The sequence below is a fragment of the Emys orbicularis genome, chromosome 4 (genome assembly GCF_028017835.1).
Source record: "Emys orbicularis isolate rEmyOrb1 chromosome 4, rEmyOrb1.hap1, whole genome shotgun sequence".
Taxonomy (NCBI): domain Eukaryota; kingdom Metazoa; phylum Chordata; order Testudines; family Emydidae; genus Emys; species Emys orbicularis.
This window is the reverse complement of record NC_088686.1, coordinates 151226660-151239057: the sequence shown is the minus strand read 5'-3', so window position 1 is coordinate 151239057 and position 12398 is coordinate 151226660.

The following is a 12398-nucleotide window of genomic DNA, read 5'->3' as shown; positions in this document are numbered from 1 at the left end:
TTAAGGGAAGGAAGTGGGCAGAGAAGTGGTGTCCAGGCCACTTCTTCCCAACCCCCACTTTTATGAAATAGCTGCCTGCTGAAAGAGCACGCTAGGGAATGATATATGCCAGCAGGCGTCAGTCAGCATCTCATTCAGCTTCCAGATTCCTACAGCCAGGATTTGCTGGTGGAGGGAAGCCAGTGAACTTTGAGCAGGGTTTGCCACAATGGGCATTGCTTCTATTAAGGGTAGAGCAGCCAGGGCTGGGAAAGAAGAGATGGAGATAAGTCTTGTCCAAACGTGTTTAGCCAATAGACTGACACCAACATCCCCCATTTCCCATTCCAACCTGTGGGCTACCAAATTAAGTCCACTGGATACAGATAAGCATGAAGCCAGAAGTGGTTTTTACCTATCCTGGAACATTAAGAGCCATTTTAAAAGAGGTGCAAAAAACAGTCTCACTGCAGCTTTGGCAAATGCTGCTTCGTTTCCTAGTGTGCTACCTTCTCAAGGAAACCCCAGATATCCCTCCAATTCCCAAATTTTGCCAGACTGCTCTAGTTACTGGAGGAGAGGCTATTCTTTCCCTCCACTGGTATGTCCACCACATCATCTTCAAGGCTGTGCTACATCACCACTCCAGTCTTTGCTACACAAGCAGCAATAGTTTCTGCACCACACAGGACGCATCTACACCAGCCATCATGGTGGAGGATATGGTTAATAGTTGTTTTTAAACAGCATGACAGGGTTGGAGCCAGATCCAAGACAACTGTAAGAGCAGGGAAGGGATACCTCCCATCATTCTTGCTCAGACAGATATACCCTTAGTTTGTAGGTCTACATACAAGTGCTTACAACAGCGCCGCTGTAGCACAGACACTTGCTACAGCAATGGAAGAGCCTCTTCCATCGCTGTAGTAAATCCACCACCTTGAAAGGCTGTTCTTCCATCAACCTAGTGGTGTCTACACTGGGGTTCAGGTCAGCTTAGCTACGGCTTCTCAGGAGGGGTGAATTTTTACACACACACACACACACACACACACACACACACACACACTTAAGTTGTAGGTTGAGACCAGGCCTAAGAGGTCAATGACCACGGTCACATTTGGCTTCCAGGGTTCACACCTGGAATTTCCACTGTGAGCATCAGGGTACAGACACCTGTCCTTATTCCTTGCTCACAAGCAAGGGCAAGAGCACAGATGGCACCCCATTAAAAGCTCAAGTGTCTCTTCCTCTCTCCTGGCACACTGCCTGATAATTAAGCAGCAGAAGTAACCATTCTCGTCCTCTACAGCCACTCCCTCAGTTCCCTCCCTCTTTGTTGTGTGGTTTGATACAGACCACTAAATAAGAAGTGATATCACCAATGGGGAAATTCATCTCTTCCTTTAAGAGGAACAGAAGATTTGATGACCATGTGGTGTCAATAACCACATCTAACCCCAGGCCTTGTCCCCACCCAAGACACAAGGGAACAAGAAACTTAGTAAATTATTTGGTTAACAAGATCAGCAATTCTACTCAGGACAAGTCTCCCTGGCAGCAAAATCCAATAGAAACATCAACCATCTTCACTAAATCACTACTTGCAAGTGAATCACTGGAGGAAGAGGTCTGTTGGAGCCCTGGTTCCAATCCGGCTACAGGTTGGTAGTGGCTGAAAGTAGATACCATTGGTGGCCTATGTGAAAACAGGTGGGAGTCAACCCATTTCCTAGTGAGAGAGGTGTCCACACAAACTGGTGACCATTGCCCCAGGTGCTGTGGGTCTTCTAACCCAGGACCAGCTGGGCCAAGAGTTCCCCCTTCACATGTAGGGGGATTGTCCACGCTAGGCCCAGAATTGAGACACAAAGGCAGAAGCTTTTACTGCTATGCCAGGCCTGTGTCTGCTATGTGGATCCAGGAGACTTTGGTTATAAGGGGCTATAAATCCAGACTTTTTTCAAGAGCATTATGCTTACAGAAAACATTCTTGTCCTCCCAGCAACAGTTGATGTACCTCAGACAGTCAAGCTCTATGAAAGGCACAGAGCCGTTTCCCAGGACAACTAAGGCTACCCATTTTAGCCAACGGGTTTGAGTTTTATCATCCCATTAGCTAACATACCTGTACATTTATAAACCCAAACTGTTGGTTGATTCCACCTGTCACTGTTAGCAATAGAGGCTGTTAAAGAAATTATATGGGAAAGGAGGTCATTTTCTTCCAGGATAAAGGCTCACTGAAGCCATCGAGCTTCACATCTGCTGATGCAGACACAACTGGCACTTGTCCAAGGATCTTAACACTGAGTCAAACCTCACAACTCCTCCAAAGTAGGGAGCTACCCCTCTTTTACCGATTGTGCCTCAATTTCCCTTAGGGGAGACTGCACAAGCCAGAAATAAAACTCGAATCTCATGACTGAGCCCTGTCCTCTAGATCAATCTTCCTGAGCTCCACAGCTACTCCACCAAGGCCTAGCATCAGAGCCAGAAGGGAGACAGCTAGTCATAGAACAGAAAACCCGCATGAATCGGGCAAAGTTGTCCAGCACACACCAAGCCAGCTGTTTTCCTCTTCCTACCCTTCCAGAAAGGTTCCTTATAAGATTTCAGCAAGAATGCATCGCACAAGGAAAGGTCAGTCATCTGCATGCACAGAGTCCCAACCAAGGTCAATCAGACATTGAGAGGACAAGGTTCAAAACGGCTTTTAAGCATGTGAGCAAACAGTGTTTGTGAGTCTCCCCTACTTTGCTATCTGCTTAGAATCAGGACTGTATGCAGGGCATACAGCATGCAGGCTTCCCCACTCTTCCCTAAAGCACTCGTCATTCCAGTCCAGCTCCTATCTCACCCAACAGTTCTTTCAACGCACCTCAGTTCTGCCTTGCATCACCCTTTGCTATTCCAGACTTGTGCCTCTGAGCAGAAAGCCAAACCACAAAACCTGGTGTGACCAGCTAGGCTCACAACCATGTGCATTAGGGAGCAGGGGGTGAAATGAACAGGATGAGCCCCAAGTTCATCTTTGTGCCCAGTTTGAATTTGAAAGTGGACCTGGAGACTAGAGTCTGCATCAGTTCTAATCCCCTGCTCCACCATAAATAGGCAAGCAGCAACTTCTTTGGGGAGCTGAAGGAAAGGACAATACAGAAAATGTAGAATCCTATAGTCAGAAGGGACTGGAATTTGAGACCCCCAGAACCTGTTCCCAGCTCTGCCACCACCTCACCATGTGATTTTGCTGAAATCACTGTACTTCAAGTTTCTCCACCATACATTTGGGACAACCATATTTTCTTGCCACTGAGGAAGGGCTGAGACTAAGTTTAGTGTCTCTAAAATGCTTGGAGTGCCTCAGGTGGAAGACACTAGGGAAAGGCTAAGTATTATAACAGCCACATCTAGTCCTGTTCCAAGTGATGAATGGGAAGCACAGAAAGGATCCAAGAATTCCCCCCCCCCCCGCCCCGTGCCAGTTGAGCTCAGTGGGGTGCCCAGTGATGCGCCATCCTACCAATAGCCAAAAACTACAAGCAAAGCAAGAGAGGGGGATGGAAGAAGCGTTCAAGGCCTCTGTCCTACTATTAAGGCACCCACAGAATTCAAGATATTTAGACATGATCGAGCCTGAATGCTGAATCCTGGCACCTCAGGGGACCCACAGACTCCTTCCTGGAGGGGAAGGATGGTCCTGTGGGTAGAGCACAAGCCTGGGATTTTGAAAACCAGGATTCAAGTCCCTGCTCTGCCAAAGACTTAGGAAGCTGAGGCACAAAGAGACTCTGTAAAATAGAGATAACAGCACTGTCCTACCTCACTGGGGCACTGGGAGTGGGGGGCGGGGGGGAGGAAATGCATTGAAAACTGTAAGGTGCTCAGATATATGGCGATGGGGGCCATATAAATACCTAAGAGACAGAATCCCTTCAAGACTACTCCCCCTCCCCGCCCCCACAAAAAAAAATATGACAGCCCCAATTCTATAAGAGAGCTTTGTAAGATAAATGACAGCAGTCCCTCAGGACAAGAGGCACAGAAGGGGCAGGGTGGGGAGGGGAGAGATGCACTGCTATTTGACAAACATGCTGCCAATGAAAGCAGGAAAATAAATGAGGAGGAGTCCGGTGACACCTTAAAAACTAACAGTTAGTCTTTAAGGTGCCACTGGACTCCCCATTGTTTTTGTGGACACAGACTAACAGGGCTACCCCTCTGACACGGCTGCTGTGGGACTATTCCTTTACTGGAGACATTTCAATGTCACTTGTTAGCCTGAGCCAGAGAAAAAGGTTTTTTGTTTTTTTTTTAAATTATAAATAAAATAGCTGCTACATTACCAGGAGTCTGTTTTTGGGGGTGTTTTCTTGGAGGGGGGGGTTTGGGGGGGGAGAGAATAGATGGGCTCCACCCAGCAGTTTTGACCCTCCCTAGAGGCACAGTCCCTTTCCTGCAAGAACAAAGGAGGAGGCAAGTTAGATAACAGGAGAGTCTAGGAAGAGATCTTTTTAGATCTGCCCAGGCCAGTTTTAGTCTAGTCTGCATAGGGTTCCTCACACACACCTAATCCCAATTCCCAACTCTTTCCCCCCTTTCACATGCCAAAATCTTAGGGAGGCATCACTAAAAAGATTTACAGTACACAACCTTGGGCCCGGATACCCCCCACCCCCCAGGAAAGGCCTGCACACCCAAAAATACTCCCTGCTTCCAACACACATAAGCAACTTCCCTTACTCCAACACAAAGGGAACTATGTTGCAGGGGGAAAAGAACAGGATACCATTTGCAACGCCAGCCACCCCTTACTCCAACATTAAACGCCTGTCCAAAGAGAGATGCAGTCTCTCTCCTGCTCCATGTGCCAATTGGGAGGTTGGCACAGAAAGGTAGCTTTTGGGGGGGGGGGGGAAGGGAGAGGGACAAGAGGTCAAGATTACATGCTTCACTCAAAGTACAGACACCCCAGAACCCAGCCAACGTAACTCCTAGCATGGGAGGAGAAGGATGAGGGGATTAGACAATGCTGTAAGGCAATAAGCGAGCCCAAGGCCACACGCCAGGCCCTATGTACACTGTGCTACTGATAGACCACAAAATTGATCATAGGAACAGGGTATTGCAATCAGCTTTGGGAGTGGGAAGTACTACAACCTACAAAGTCGCACCACTCCCAAGTCATTCTGAATCTACAGTGCCTGTGTTCTTTCCCCAGCTGTCAGAGCACTTCCTCTGGGCTCCCTGGCTGCGAAAGGCTACTACAGCCAACACCATGAGTTGTTCACAGCAACTACCCTTTTACACCAACCTTTTATATCCAGATAGGAGGGGTACTAAATAGAACATGAGCCATCACTGAAACCCACAGACCATTTCCAAACCCTGCTCTAGCCACTCTCTAAATAGAACACCCTCTTTTCTTGCTCTGATGCACCCAAGACCAAAACCGGGGAGGGTGGAGAAGAGAGACAGGTGCTTAGATGCAGGACATGGGTCTTAACAAGTTTCCAGAAACAAGACTGCTTGCTGCTTTTTTCCCCCACTCGGAAAATTCCCCCAGGATCTCTGGCCACAAGAGTCTTAAGTCTAACATAAGGCATCACAATCTATGCACAGCAAAGTGAAGGGAAGAGAAATTATGTTTTTAAAATTATGCTTAGGAGACAAATTAGACTTCTTATACTAATTTTAAACAGTAGCACTCTCTCTGCCCCAGTTTGTTGCAATTAGTGCCGTATCGAATTCCAGGCTTTTGTTTTGTTTTGAATGGAGAAGTTAAGTTTAGAGATGACGACTCTCAGGACTAGAAACTAGCCCAACGTCCTGGTTCCCAATGAGCTGGCTACACAAGTACATTCTTAGCAGCGTCTAAAAACCCCAATCCTCAACACACTTCCAAGAGACTTAACATAAGAGCTTAAGGAAAGTTACAGGGAAACAACTTAAAAAAAAAAAAGTACAACACAAGTCTGTTAGACTCGGAGTTCCTAAAGTACAGCTTCAAAATAAGTTTGCTTAAAGCCTTTTTTAATTTTGCTTTCTTCCCCAGTAAGTTTTAAAATAAGCAAAGTCTCGGGCGTAGAACGTGGACCGGGTTTAGACTGCCACACTTAATAGAGGCTGTAAGACGAAGTCATTCCTCACCCACTTCAAATTGTTGATTAGAACTTCAAATCTGTGAAAAAGAGCCCCTTCTCAAATCTTTTTAACCTCCACTCCAAATAAAAAGAGGTTCTAGCTCAACATGATGGATTCTTTTTAGAAGACTAAGGAGAAAGGCCCCCACCCAACTGCACCTGGGGAAAAAAATGGGATCCACCCATCAGAAAGTGTGGATCTGGACATAAAGAATAGACCGCAACACTCCCAACCAGAATACAACTTAATAAAAATACTTTATCAACTGCAAAACCTCCTTACAACTCAGTTTCCCAAAAAGCTTTAAAATAAATATCTTAAAGGGCGCAAATAAAACCAAAACCCCACTTTCCAAACCCAATCACATTCCTCCCCCAGCCTGCACAGAAGACACCACCAAAAAAAAACAACAGCTTCCCAACAACTCAACCCAGGAGGAGTTGTTAGTTTGCAGTACAAAAGGAACAAAAATCCAAATTGAACAACAAGAGTTAAAACAAGAGGAGATGAATTTACCAACCTGCCCCCGCCCCCCAAAACACACAAACAAAAAAACCACACGATTCTTACCCTGGCTTTCTCCCTTCTCAGGAGCTGCACTCGCGAGATCTATAAGTTTGTTTCTCCTCCTTGTGGGTTTTTTAAAGTACCGGGGGAAGAAATAAAAGCAAAAATAAATAAAAAAGTTGTCAGTGTAGCTGTTCCTCTGCCCTATAACTTCCCTTCTAATCTCTCAGGGTGACAATGTCAGTCTCCAACAAAATCTCCCTCCGTGAGATCCTTTTTATGGTCTCTTTGCAAACACACACACCCCCAAAACTCTAATGTGGACTTTTCCAACAAATTTCTAAAGGAAATGTAAGAGGCAAAACATTTGGCAAAAGCCTGCCAAAATGTGTTGGTTTAAAAAAAAAAAAAAAAAAGCAAAGCAGCCAATGTAGTGATTTTTTTCCCCTCCACCTCCTTCTCCTCTGGGATCTGCTGCTGCTTCTTCCTTTCTGGCTTTTTTTCCCCTCGCCTCCTCTTTCAGATCCAACACCTAAAATGGAAGTTGCACCCGACCCAGCCAAAGACAAGCTGGCGGGGTTGATGGTAACAAACTAAGCTTTCCAACCAAGCCCAACGCCCAACCCCTCTTTCCCTAAGTGATGTCAGCTTCTGTGAAGCTCCAATGGGAAGCAGACATCAATGAGGGACCCGGCACTATCCAATAGAAAACTTTATTGTAGAAAATAAAAAAAGGAAAAAAGAAAAAAGGGGAAAAAAACAACAAAAGGAAGCGGGCAGAAATTAACTTGTTGGTGGGGTGGGGGGACAAAATAAAAATATATTACAAAAATCAATTGCAAGAAAGAAGTTTAAAACACGCTTGGCAGGATGATAAATGTATTGATGTGATCTGCAATTCACAGTCCAATTTCTTTTGATCTGTATGTTTCTTTCTCCCACTCACCTCCTCTGCCTGTTTGCAAATGAGAATAAATATCTTCATTTTTATTTGTCTCCTGTGCTTTTTATTTATATGTTTTCCATCTTTGCAAGTATCGTGAAATGGAGGAAGGACAATGGTACAAAAGATGTGTGGGGAAATATTTGGATCTGGGGAGAATTTCGGATTTGAAAATCAACCTTGATTCTGCTGTTTTTGTTTTAATTATATGAGCCCAGATTGCGGAGTTGCAATCAGCTCTTGTTTTATTTCAGTCAATGACTTTTGCTCGCAATTAAGCAAGTGAATTTAAAAGTCTAGAGTGGATTAGGAATTTACTTCCCTCCTTTTCTTCTCAAATCACTGAAGAAAATCGCTCTTTTGCTTTGTATTACTAATTTAATCCAATTCACAGTTTGTAAATTCCAAACCACCAATCAAGAGAGAGAGAGACAAAAGCTTCAACAAGTTTTCTTTCATCACGGTCCTAAAGGATGTTTACTCTGATTATGTTTGCAAAAGAGTGATAACCTGGAAGATATCTAGTGCTATTTGCTGCATCAGGTTAAGTCGGGGAGTTGCTGGGAGGGTGGTATTATCTGGATATTTCTATAAAAATAAGTTTTAAACTTATAAAAAATAAGTTTTTTTCTTTATTAGGCACTCAGTTTTCATTTGAGCAGGTACAAAGTTGGGGTGTGATGCTGGTCTCACTGAAGTCAATGACAAAACTCTTACTGACTTCCGCTGGAGCAGCATCGGGCCTTGATATGCATGTTGTTGTTGATTCAAAATGTATGCCTGATGTGGAGGTGTTTGATACTCCAAAAGTTCCACATGCTAGAGGGCACGTTGGCCCAGACCCTCACAGGTATTTAGGTGCCTAACTTCCATTGATTTCAATGAAAGTTAGGTGCCTAAATACTTTTGAGAAAGATCAGGCCATATATCTGAATCAGTGGGCAGATTGTACACATTTGTCATTTTAGAGCAAATTCTTTCATCCTGTTTTTTAAACCAAGGGAGTTCTCCACGTTCCCTTCTGAGCCCTGTGGCACTGCTTTCTGCCAGAAATCCCCCATCAGTGCCAACTGGGATTCCAGAAGCAAGAGCTTCCTTGCAGTAGTGCCATATCAACACCCAGGGACCTGATACTCCTCTCGTTTTACCTCATCTTCACTGCAGTAGTGGTATAAAATTGGTATTAGTCAGAGGAGACTCAGGCCCCAGCAATATGAGCTTCCTCATAGCAGCGCCCTGTCCGTACCAGCTACCGCTTCTGCAGTGTGATCTTTTTCCTGTTAGTCTGGCTAAGGAACACCAATCTCATGGGCTGTCTTTACACAGAGGATTTCCTGAAATTCTCCCACCAAGCCTAGCAACAGTGGGTGCAGAACAATGAATGGAAATGGAGAAAGAGGGTCAGGTTTCAGGAGTAACTTAGTTTGGTGTAAACAGAATGAGGAGTCCTTGTGGCACCTTAAAAACTAACAAATTTATTTGGTGTGACACAGGGGCTCAGGCATGCAAGCTGGGCCAATCTGCTGCCAGACAAACATAGGCCTTTTAGCACCTAACCCTGGCCACTGTGCATGCTCAATAAAGATCTCTTTCCTACAGCTCTGGCTGCCTGCTGCAACATATATCAGTGATTCTCAACCAGGAGTCCGAAGGGGCCGCAAGCAGGTTTCAGGGGGGCGCCAAGCGGGGCCAGCATTAGATTTTCTGGGGCCCAGGGCAGAAAGATGAATCCCCACCGCATGGGGCTGAAGCCCGGGGCCCTGAGCCCTGCCACTCAGGGATGAAGCTAAAGCCTGAGCAACTTAGCTTTGTGGGTTCCCCAGTGGCATGGGGCCCGGGCAGTTGCCCTGCTTGCTACCCCCTAATGCCAGCCTTGGGTTTTATATGCAGAAAAACAGTTGTTGTGGCAGAGATGGGCCATGGAGTTTTTATAGTATGTTGGGGGGGCATCAGAGAGAAAAAGGTTGAGAACCCCTGACATATATTGCTTATGAAACATCAAAGCACCTGTGTAGACTGCCATCTGCTACATTTTCATCACTGTTCTGTCTAATGTTGCTCAGAGCAGGTCTAGAAGACACAGTGGTAAAATCACTGGTGGTTGGCCTACACTGGCACGCCCATCCTGCCTAGCAGAGGTCACCAGTACTAGGCACAATGGTGGAAGGATTTCAGAAAATCCCCACTGTGGCAAGGCCATGTACATTGAAGGACTGTAAGCAAAGGAAATGATAAAGAATTGAGTATCAATTTGTGGGGAGGCATCTAATGGGATGCTGCAGGGATCTCTGTTATGCCGTGTGCGAATTATGTCTTTCATGCAGATCTGGAAGGGGTCAGATGTAAACAGTATGCCAATTAAATCAACAGATGACCACAAAGGGGTCTGATCCTGCTCCCATTGACTTCAAGGGAAGTAGGACTAGGCACTAAATGGAGAGTGTTTAAAACAGCATTGAGTGTAGAGAAATACTACAAAGGGATCTAGAGAGACAAGAGACACTGGCATGGAAAAAAAAACAGGTTGGTTTGGAAAACTACAGCTAATCCATCTGAAGACACCTATTTCCAAAAAGAAGGTTACTCACCTTCTTGTAACTGTTGTTCTTCGAGATGTGTTGTTCACCTCCATTCCGATCAGGTGTGTGAGCGCCGCATGCACGGTCGTCGGAAACTTTTTCCCTCAGCAGACCCCGTTGGTTCGGCTAGGGAGACCCCTGGAGTGGCGCCCTCATGGTGCTCAATATATAACCCAGCCGACCCAACCCTCCTTCAGTTCCTTCTTGCCGGCTACTCCAACAGAGGGGAAGCAGGGTGGGTATTGGAATGGACGTGAACAACACATCTCGAAGAACAACAGTTACAAGAAGGTGAGTAACCGTCTTTCCTTCTTTGAGTGCTTGTTCACATCAGTTCCAATCAGGTGATTCCCAAGCTCTCCCACCGGGGTGGGGTTGGAGTTTAAGGAATCACTGACTGGAGAACCGCTCTGCTGAAAGCTGCGTCCTCTCTAGCATGCTGGGTGATGGCATAGTGGGTGGTAAAGGTGTGCACCGAGGACCAGGTTGCCACTCTGCAGATCTCCTGGATGGGCACCTGGGCCAGGAAAGCAGAGGACATGTCAAGTGAGCTGTAATAGCCGGGTCTGGGACCTTGGCGAGGTCATAACAGGTACGGATGCTGTCCGTGATCCAGGAAGAAATGCGTTGTGAGGAGACCGGAATCCCCTTCATCCACCGCTACAAACAATTGGTTCAACTTCCTGAAAGGCTTCGTGTGCTCAGTGTAGAATGCTAGCACTCTCCGGACATCTAGTGAGTGAAGCCTCTGCTTCTGGGCATTAGCATCTTGGGATAGAAAACTGGTATAAAAATGTCTTGGCCAATGTGGAATTGGGATACCACCTTGGGCCGGGTGCGACTTGAGCTGTACTTTGTCCTTGTGGAAGACTGCGTGTGTGTGTGTGCGGGGGGGGGGGGGGGTGTCGGAGGTTAATGCTTTTAACTCTGACACCCTCTTGGCCAATGTGATGGCAACCAGAAATGCCACCTTCCAAGAGAGGAGGGAGCATGTAGCCAGTGGCTTGAATGGGGCCCCCATTAGCCTAACTAGGACCAGATTGAGGTCCCAAGCAGGTACCGGTGGTCGAGACTGGGATATAGTCATTCCATGCCTTTAAGGAAACGGCCCACCATAGGGTTGGCGAATACCAAGCACCCCAACTCTCCTGGGTGGAACGCTGAGATGGCTGCGAGGTGTACTTTGGTGGATGATCCGGCCATACCTTGCTGATTCAGATGCAGTAGACACTCCAGGATGAATGGTATAGATGCCTGAAGTAGAGGTACGCGACTGCGCTCACACCAGCATGAGAACCTTTCCCACTTAGCTAGGTAAGTGGCCCTGGTAGAAGGTTTCCTGCTGCCAAGCAGCACCTCCCTCAACGATTCCATGCATTGGAGCTCCATTGGGTTTAACCATGAAGCTTCGAAGCCATGAGATGGAGGGACTGGAGGTCCGGGTGAAGGAGGCAGCTGTGGTCCTGTGTGATCAGATTGGGGAGGTGCGGCAGCGCGATCGGGGTGTCCACTGACAGCTCCAGAAGCATGGTGTACCAATGTTGCCGTGGCCATGCAGGGGCCAGCAAAATTACCTCTGCCTTGTCTCTGTGGATCTTGAGCAGTACCTTGTGGACAAGTGGTATCGGTGGGAAGGCATACAGTAGATGGTCCCCCCAGGGTAGCATGAACGCGTCTGAGATAGAGCCCGACTGAGCTTTTAGAAAGAGAAAAACATTGGACACTTCCTGTTGCTCCTGGTGGTGAATAGGTCTACCTGGGGAAACCCCACCTTTGGAAGATGGAATGTATGACATCTGGCTGGATGGACCATTCGTGGTTGTGGAACGACCTGCTGAGGTGGTCCGCAAGCTCGTTCCGTACTCCCAGGAGATAGGACACCTCCAAGTGAATGGAGTGGGCTATACAAAAATCCCACAGCTGGACAGCCTCCCAACAGAGAGGGGAGGAGTGGGCTCCGCCCTGCTTGTTTATGTAAAACATGGTGGTGTCGGCCAGCGCCACCATGCACTGACCCTGTAATCTGGTATGGAAGGTCTGGCAGGCTAGTCTCACTGCTCTGAGCTCCTTTATATGGATGTGGAGCGGGATTTCAGACTGCGACCACCTGTCCTGCATCTTTAGATCTCCTAGGTGGGCCCCACAACCCAGGTCTGACGTATCCATTACTAAGGTCATGGACGGTTGAGGGGTGTTGAATGGGACTCCTTTGCAGACCATGCGAGGGTCCAACTACCAGCCTAGGG